The sequence below is a fragment of the Fukomys damarensis genome, unplaced genomic scaffold (assembly GCF_012274545.1).
Source record: "Fukomys damarensis isolate Sample0158 unplaced genomic scaffold, DMR_v1.0_HiC HiC_scaffold_23, whole genome shotgun sequence".
NCBI classification, from domain to species: domain Eukaryota; kingdom Metazoa; phylum Chordata; class Mammalia; order Rodentia; family Bathyergidae; genus Fukomys; species Fukomys damarensis.
The window spans coordinates 5,864,300-5,874,050 of record NW_022900935.1 but is presented as its reverse complement, the minus strand read 5'-3'; positions in this window follow the sequence as shown (position 1 = coordinate 5,874,050).

Genomic DNA, 9,751 nt, shown 5'->3' with positions numbered 1-9,751 from the left:
CTCTCCCTGCGCCCTCCGCCCGAGCGCGGATCGCGCGTTCCAAGGCCGGCCTGTGGCGCCCCCTGTCGGTAACCGCGGGAGGCGATTCCCCTGAGCAGAAAGAAATCTCTTCAGGCCCGACCTCCACCTCTGTGGGCCCTTAGACCCAGCTGGGGCGGCGGCTGCCAGCTTGCTCTCCGTTACATCTTAGAAGATACAGTTGCACGAGGCGGGCGAGATGGCACAGGCCTGTGATCCTGCTGTCTGGGAGGCTGAGGCAGGAGGATCATGGGCTTCAGTCCAGCCTGGGCAACCTAGCAACTAAGATGATGTCTCAAAAATTAAAAAATGAAAATAAAAAAGGCTGGGGATGTAGCTCAGGGTTCAGTCTCAGTAAAGAGAAAACAAAAACAGGAACAAAAACAAAGTGGAGGCCAGGCAGTTAGTGCAAAGCCATCTTGAGGTCCACGTGGGTGGGGGAGCCTGGAATGGTCCCCTGGACAGGTTGTCTACGGAAACAGGCCCTTTGGGGACAGGTCTGGGGCTGTGAGGGTGGGGTGCACATATGGGAGGTTCTCACCTGGGCATGGTGGGGCAGGGGAACCCCCAAGTGAAGGATGTAGGTTAAGTGTTTGCAGAGCTTACTCTGCAGGATAGGTGTCCTTGCCCCCCACACCCGCTGGCGTGAGCTTCTGTCTCCCTTCCACCAGGCAGGTCCACGCACCTTCCAGCCCCTGTCGTACAGGACCTGCAGCTAACCTTTCCCTTAAGAAAGGACAAGAAAAAGGAAAAAGAAAAGAAAAGAAAAGAAGACAAAGCAAGTGGGCATCTCCATCTTGAGGTGCAGAGGAGGGAAGCTGTCACTGAGAGGGTGCTGGGTGCAGGGCTGAGGTGGCCTGGGAGTCCTCTGTCTGCAGGGCCCAGTAGGTTGGGTGTAGTCCTCGATCTCGGGACTGGAACCTCCTGTGAAGTTCTTGGTGGCTGTGGCATTGGCAGGTGAAGTGAATCTGAGCAGGCCAGTGAAAGCTGGCAGGAGAAACTGAGGCCCAGGGTCATTGCCGACTGTTCCTGCCCCACTGAATGACACACCTTAGTTCTTTCTCCATTTGCCTCCTCTGCACATTTCCCGACCCTGTGAGAAGCTGTTCTGCTCTCTTCTGTGCTCCTCAAGGCCTGCCTAGCTCACCTGTGATCATGGCAGCCCCGTCCATGTCTGGTGTCTTTCTGGCCTGCTGGGCTGTGCCCTGCACACAGGCTGAATTCTGTCTGTCCTGCTCCATTCTGGTTCCACCCTGGCTCCCAGTGTGCAGCCCACACAGCCCTGGTCTCAGGGCACATTTATGGCATCACTGACTTGGTCGGGGGCTCTGGAACTTCCCTGGGCCTGTTCAATTTAGCTTTAGAAGGGACCCAGCAAAACCAGATTAATGTGTTGGCACATGCCTATAATTCCTGCAGTCTGGGAGGCTGAGGCAGTATGATGCTAAATTTGAGTCCAGCCTGGGCATCTTAGCAACTTAGCAAGAATTTGTCTCAAAATAAACAAACAAACAAAAATGGATGTACCTTAGTGTGAAGGTCCTGGGTATTGAAATCCCAGTACTGGGGTGGGGGGAGCACTGGACTGGGTAGCAGCACCCTCTCATTCTCTAACCTCCCCCATTCCGGGAGACTTGTGTCCCAGGCCACCCTATCTCCCCTGCTGTGCTCTGACACCCACTCCAGGCTGCCTCCCACATGCACTGTGACACCTCTTCCTCACCCTGCTGTGACACCACTCTGGTCCTACTTTCTTCTGCGGTCCCCACCGCATGAGAATGTCTCCCTTGTTCTGTGGTTCCTATGAGCTTTAGGAATGAGTAATTCGATTCAGGAAGGTGGGAGAGGAGCAGAGTGGCTGAGCAGGGGTTTTCGGATTTTTTTTTTTTTTTTGAGACAGAGTCTTGCTATTGGATCAGGAAATAATGCTGGAGGTGAAATTTTATGTCTCCCAACCTGTTAGATGTCTGATACTCTGAGATTGTGTTCTCTAAAAAGTGGAGAATGAACTCCAGGAATGGAGGTTAAGAGTAAGAAGATATTTATCGATAGTCTAGCTCCTGAGAGGCAGAAGGGGACCCCACTCTACAGGAGAGTTTTCTGGGGTGAAACCCATGTGGGTACCATGGGGACCACAGCAATGATCATCCAATAAGGTTACAAATGTAGTCACTTAGGTAATGTGGTCCAGTCGGGAGACAAGTCACATAACAGGCGTGGATGGAAAGAACTAAGATTCTCCTAGGAAATGGTGGATCTAGGGGTCTCTGGTCACCCACTGCGGTGGCTGATGTCTACTTAGACTTCATTAGGCCTGGTGTTTGTCCTTTGAGGTAGTATGCAGGCCTGGTCATCCTGTTTTTGTCTGGAGGCCTGGTCTCCAATGGATGTGTCTCGGGCTGCAGTTGTGAAGTGTTTCACTTTGTCCTGACACTTGAGGACCTAGCCCTATCTGACTGCCTATATTTCTACCTAACTTAGCTGTCTATAATACTATGTAGCCTAGGCTGGCCTAGAGCTTGAGATCCTCCTGCCTCAACCTCCCGAGAGCTGGGATTACAGGCGTGTGCGCGCGCGTGTGTGTGTGCGCACGCGCGCCTTCATGTCCAGTTGGAAAAAAAATTTTTTTAAACAATGGTGAAATTTTTGTGCAAGCAAAATCTTGAACAGAACATATAAAATAGAGTTCTTTGGTTCAAAGTAGAGTGGAAAAGGAATTAGAGAACAGAGGAAGGGAGAGAGGGAGAAGAGAGAGGAGGATGCGTTGGATCGATAGAGGGGGAAGAGGCAACGGAGAGAAGGCAAAGGAGAGAGGAGAAAGAGGAGAAAAGAAGAGAAAATAGAGGGGAAGAACAGAGAGGTGAGAAAGGGGAATGAAAGAGAAGAAGAGGGAGAAAGTGCTCTGAGCCCTGCCCAGTGGGATCCACCCGCTGAGAACGATCACGTCAGCAAGTCCTAGGGTGTCCTGGTGCACAACCTGGGGACACTGGCAAAGAGTTCTGTAGCAGCCTGAGGTAGTTGATGCCTGCCACCTGCGCCCCAGCTCTCTGCCCAGCCAGATGGGTGAGGGCCTGAGGGCAGAAGTTGCTCCTCTCTGGAGGAGGGGTCTCCGAGGAGGCCCAGGGGACCCTGGCAGTGCTGGGACGTCCTCTTGGGCTGTGAGAAGTGGGTCTGTGGGATTCAGGCTGTGAGTTACAGGACTTCTGCATGCAAGGGACCGGGAAGTCACCCTTCTTCCCCCTGCCTGGCCAATCCTTATCCATTTGTGACCCCCTAGGCCCCAGCTTTGTCCCCTCCATGATCCCTCCAGGTACTGGACATGGGATTCTATTTGGTGACTGGTACAGATGTCACTAAGCTCTTAATAGTACTCATCACACTGTGCACAACACTTTACAGTTTAAAAAGCAGGTTCCCAACTTCCACTTGCTGTGGTTTGCTCTTTGCAGTTGGTGGTAAGATAGTACGGGCTCCTTGGGGGTGCACACCTGTAATCCCAACACTCGGGAGGCTGAGGCAGGAGGATCGCTGTGAGTTCGAAACCAGCCTGGGCTACATAGTGAGTTCCAGGTCAGTCTCAACTACATAGTGAGACCCTGTCTCAAACAACAAGACAAAACAAAAACAAAAACAAAAAAATAGTATAGGCTGTTACTGATTCTTCTTCTAGGTAAGAGGAAGGTAAGGATCAGAGGTTGTGTAAATGGCCCTGAGCAGCAGAGTGAAGGCCTGGACTCCAGAGAGATTGCAAATCCAAGTGTCCACCCCTTTCTCCTGGCCTTTCCCACCCCAACTCCGTATAATACTCATCAAAGATGAGCTTCTAGGCCCAAGGCAAGAGCAGGTTGGGGCTCAGGGAGAGGGGTCCTTACAGTGTTTACTGAGGCCCAAAGGGCTGGCAGAGGAGACAGGTGTGGAGGGCGGATTCCGAGTCGGGTGAGCACGCGGTCCTTCACCCAGGCTGCGGGTGTGGTTCGGTGGTAGAATGGGTGTGATGAGCAAACCCAGCAGCCTGGGTTTGGTCTGGAAAAGAATTCCTCCTCCAGGTGAGGGCACCTTGGAGAATGAAGAGGAGCACGGCTGAAGGCAGTGGCCGAGAAAGCAGATGTGAGGTTCATCCTATTATCCACCCTGCCCCAGCCTCCGCAAGCCTGAAGCGGCTCGCTCTGGCCCAGAGCTGCAGCCACACACTGGGCTCTCATCGGTGCCCAAGCGCTTACAGGACTGTGATTCCCGCTGTACTGATGGGGAGAAGGATTTGCCCGAGAATACCCAGAAGATATGTACTGGAGCTGAAATCTGAACCCAGGGAGGGTGGCTTCCCTTTGGGATTACGACACGATTTTAATGAATTGATTTGGGCCATAAGAATCTGGCCACACACACACACACACACACACACACACACACAGAAAGAAAAGAATAGTGCCACAGACTGGGGCTCTCTGCACTTCTGCTGTCCTCACTGTCTTAGCTTGGGACGCTGTTAAAAGGGACTTGGAGTGACCGTGGGGGACAGGGGATGAGTGGGCCTACTCAGCGGGGGATGCATTAGGAGGGCTGGGTGGCAGGTAGCAGTGGGCTGGAGCTAGGGCAAGCGAACAGTTATTAAGCTTCTACTGCATACCAGGCTCTGTTTTAAGCGTTTTCAAGTATTAATCTATTTACTCCTCACAACAGCCTATTCGCTAAGTCCTGATGTTATTCCCATTTTACCATTAAGTAAAACTGAGACCATTTGTCTGCCATCACATAGCAAGAAGGTGGGCCCTGGACCTGCTTCCCCGAGAACATCCAGTGGACCGAGGAAAGACTCCATGGTCCAACCTCGTGGGGGCACCTGCTGAGCTTCCCCCTGACTTCCCCGTAGGCTCCCTTGTCTCTGTAGGAGGCTCAGAGGGGGCAGAGATGATGCTGTCGGCCCCACCGCCCTCTGCGGCAGCTCATTTCCATTCATTTTCTTTAAATGCTTCTCACTCTGTGTTTTTAAATCTAATTTTTCAGCTTCTTTTTTATCTTCACTCAAGTTGCTTTAATGAAATGAAAATGTGTCTGTTTCCCTCTGCTGGAGCTGCTCGGGGAATTTCAATATAAAACAAACAAGTTGGCTTTTAAAATTAAAATTTTATGGGTGGCATTTCCTCATTTAATGGGAGGCACAAAAGGCTGGAGTAAAACCAATTCACACGGGGTTGGGACTTGGTGTTCAGCAAAATTAAACAACAGTAGCGCGGGATACCAGGAGCGGCGACAGTGCAGGGCTGGGGAGGGACAGCGGGGAAGGTGCCGCCCGGGCACCCAGGTCAGGCACTGGCACTCGCGCACACATGCCCTCAGCTCCCTTGCTCTCCTTGCCCCGGGACCCCAGGGACTGTGTGACCCTCTGCCAGGCTGAACATTCTGGTGGGAGGTCACTAGAGTTGAGAAAACGGGGGGCTGCCTGCTTTGGAGACTGGCGGTGTGTGTGTGTGTGTGTGTGTGTGTGTGCGCGTGTGTGTGCATGTGCGTGTGCGTGTGCATGTGTCTTAGACACTGCGTCCAGACAGGGATCAGGACAGTGACCTGGCCCAGCTGTGAGGGTGGGGCATTGTCCCCATGCTGGCCGTACCCTGGGTCTGGACAGCACCCAGAGGAGGTGCGGCAGGTGCTCCACCTGTTGTGACTGTAGTGCCATAGGAGACCGGAGGCAAGAGGGGCCTCCTAGGCAGGGCCTCTGGGATGGAGGACACAGTGCAGGAGGGAGGCACTCAGGGCAGGGGACTGCTGGGGCCAAGGCTGGGATCAGGGTCTGTGCGTGAACCTGGCCAGAAGGTAAGTGTGCGAGCAGGGGCTCTGCAACAGGCGGTGGGTGCCGGCTGGGGATGGGTGGGATGTGGGGCCGGCACCTCATTGTGGGGGATTCGCTGGAGAGAAGAGAAAGAGGAGTCCAGCCAGGTGTGGTAACCCCAGTCCAGCTGAACGGGGGCCCAGGGAGCAGGTCTCAGGCTGACAGTGATGGCACAGCCCCCAGGAACCCCAGGGGAGCACTCCCCCAAAAGGCTCAGGACACCTTTTCTGTTCCATCCACCCCTCCTTCCCCCACCTGTCCTTCTGTCCCCTATGGGTGCAGCTTTCTCCCCAGCCTTTCCACCCTCTGTGACTGGATTCTACGGAGAAGACCCCTCTGGTTGTCAGAACTTGGTAAGATGGAGTTTGAGCTCTTAGCAAAGTCTTACCTATAAATCTCTCTGGGGACTACTTGGCAGCCTGAAGCTGGTTTAACCTGAAGGTCAATAGCAAAATCCAGTAAAAATGGCCCAAGGCATTGGCCCTTGCAGCTCATAGAACAGGAGTGGGTCTGGCCAAGCTTGAAGTCTGTTCTTTGGCCCGCGGGCTGGCAGAATGGTTGGTATTTTTCCTTTGGTGATGGATGGGGTCCATGGCAAAACCCTGAAGCAGTTGACCAGAGCCCATACATATCCCCGCAACTAGGTGGCTGAACTCTCCAGAACAGGCACGGGCAGCATCCTCTTAGGGTGACACCTCTTGCCCAGATTGCCCGGAAAGAGATACAGTATCACCCTGTTGGATATAAGTTTTAACAGCTCTCAGGAAAGCCAAGGCAGGAAGATCATGAGTTTGAGGCCAGTCTGGTAGTGAGCTCAAGCCCAGCCTAGACCACATAGCAAGACCTGTTTTTCTCTCTCTCTCTCTCTTTTTTTTTTTGGTACCGGGGAATGTACTCAGGTCCTTGCGCTTGCAAAGCAGGCCACCGAACCGCTGAGCTAAATCCCCGATCCAAGACCTTGTTTCAAAACAGATGAGCCAGCGAACAACCAACCGACCAATGGATTCTTAAATTCGAATAGGAGCTCGCCCAGTGAACAAGATAGCAAGAGACAGTATTGATCGAGTGACACCAATGAAGACAGAAATGTGAAACATTTCTCTGTGGTCCAAGAGAACTACAAACACACAGTTTTCCTGGAGTGTGGAGCTAGCAGGGCTAGACATACACGCACTGTGTGAAATCACGCAAGAGAAAGGGCCTCGCCGGCTACCAATCCGTACAAAGCGAGGCATTGTCACTGCCGCCCGACTCTCTTGTTTGTCATGGGAACCACATGAGTTGGGACGTGCGAAGTTACATTGTGAACCAGAAAAGTGTTTATGCAATGTTAATTAATATATTTAGAGAGTAGGTAGATTAAGTGTGAGAATTGTGGAAATGGAGCAGACAATTAAAGATCTGCTAATTTCTCTCTTGAGTTCACATTTTAGGAAATGTTTGTAAACAGAATTCTAATTACTTTTCTCCCTCACACCTCTTTTCAGCCGAATACGCTGTAAGAAAATGATTGTTTCTGTGAAAAGTACTGTCAGTTTTCCGGTGTATCAGCTGGGAGTCCGTGGACAGCAGTGGCAGGGGTCTCACCCAGGACGAGGAATGTGTGGTCCCCGGGAAGGTCCAGCAGGAAGTTGAACCTCAAGGCAGGTTCAGCCCAGAACTTGTGATTCCTGATGCGCAGGTGGCTTTCTCCATGCTAGGTGCCAACAGGGCCTGAATTTTCAGGGTTCTTCCTTTAAATCCCCGGGGGGAAGCTCAGGAGAGGGACTTCTCTTTGATCAACTAACAAAAACTTCTACCATCACTCCCGCGCCGCTTCAAAAGAAAGTTTCACTACATAAGCCCACGTTGGCCTTGAACTCATGATCCTCCTATCTCAGCCTCCCTAAGTGCTGGAGGCCTGCACCACCGTGTCTGGCTTATCCATTGGGTTTTTAAGTTTGAGTAGGAGTTCATCTGCTGAACAAGATAGGGAAGGACAGTGTATTAAGTTTCTCGTTGCTGGTACAAAATATCTGACACCCCCAACCTAAAGGGAAGAGGTTTGTCTCAGAAATTCAGAGTTCTGGGCTGGGGATTTAGCTTAGCGGCATAATGCCTGCCTTATAAACACAAGGTCCTGAGTTCAATAGCTGGTACAGGAAAAAAATAAAAAAGAAATCAGAGTTCAGCCTCTAGTTGGTTGGTTCCAAGGTATGGTGGAAGGGGAGGGGAGGACAGCTGCTCGTCATGTCAGGCAGGAAATGAGAGAGGGAGAGATAGAGAGAGAGAGAGAGACAGACAGACAGACAGACAGACACACACGAAGCGCGTCCCTCCCCACGCCGCCCTTCATTTCTGTTGCACCGCCTGGAGTCGCGCGGGTGGGGAGCACCAGGCCTGTTTGGCTTTGGTCTGGATCAAGCGCGCTTCACGACTGCGACCCCAGGGCACCACCGGAGAGCTCTAGGAGACCCTGCGATGCCTGCCATCCCCGGCCACTCCGGTGGGTGCCTCTCCTCGCCGCTTCCCCAGAGCGCGCCCCCAGGGCACCTCTCTCCTTTTCTGCAGGCGCGATCTCGGTCCAGGCTCCCCCATCCATCCACCGCCAGCTACTACGACAGGTTTTCCTTTAGCTGCTTATTCCGTCACTAGCCTCTGCTTGCCAGTAAAAAATTATTTGCTGTAGCTGCTCAAAAGCTCAACACATTTAATGATAGCGAACAACACACAGAACAGCTGAGGTGCGAAGACAGAAAACACACCTACGAAATAGATGGGTAAATTACCATCGTGTACTAAAGACGTACTTTTTATAAACTTAGAAAACCCAATAATATGAACTGAAAGCAATTAATTATGGCTAATGAGTTTAGTGAGGTGTCAGATACAAAACAATAAAAAGTTGAAAGCTTAAAACAAATAACGAAATCCTAAGCCATCATCAGTTTAAGGTATTGTAGCAGTTTATTTGGAGAAGAAGGGCTTTATGTCATTTTTCAAACTTAATGAGGCAGCTCAGCTGGGGACAGTTTTCTAGAAGCCAGGTTAGTTTTAGAAGTGTAGATGCTCGTGACCTTGAATTAAACCTCCTCACCTCCCACTGCAAGAAAATTGCCAGTACAGGTCCTTTGTAGGAACAAGCCACATCAGAGCTCTTTTTAAAAAAATTAATTTGATTGGTACATTTTAGATATACATAATGATAACATGTGTCACAGGGAATCTGTACCTGCACACGGTAGATCTTGATTCTTTTTCTTTCCCCATCCCATCTCCTAGTTCTCTTCCCCCTTTGAACATTTTCTTCCTTTTTCACAGTATCTGTTATACCTTTTGGTCCTCGCTTACCCTTTCAGTTTCTCACATTAGAGAAACAATGGTGCATTCAAACCTGTGTGTCTGATTTATTTCACTTAAGAGTGTGGCCTCAAGGTGCATTCTGTATCCATTTACCTAGAAATGTCTCAAACTTATCCTTCTTTGTGGCAGAGTAGGACCCTGTTGTATAGAAAAACCACATCTTCTTTATCCACTCATCGGTTGATGGGCATTTGGGCTGTTCCCAAGATTGAGCTATTGCAAATTGTACTGCTACAAACATGCATGTAAATATATCACTCTACCATTCTGCTTCTAATTATTGCAGGAAAATAACAAGAAGGGAAATAGCTGGGTCAAATGGAACCTCTAGTTTTAGTTTTTGGAGGAATCTCCACCCGGTGTCCATAGTGGTTGCACCAGTCTGCACTCCCACCTCAGCGAAGAAGGGTTTCTTTTTCCTCTCAGCCCCGCCAACATTTGTTATGGGTTTTTATTTTTTATGTTATTGTTCTGTTTGTTATGTTATTGTTATATGTTATGTTACTGCTGTTATGTTTGTTATTTCTTGATAATAGCCATTCTTTCTAGAGTAACATGGAATCT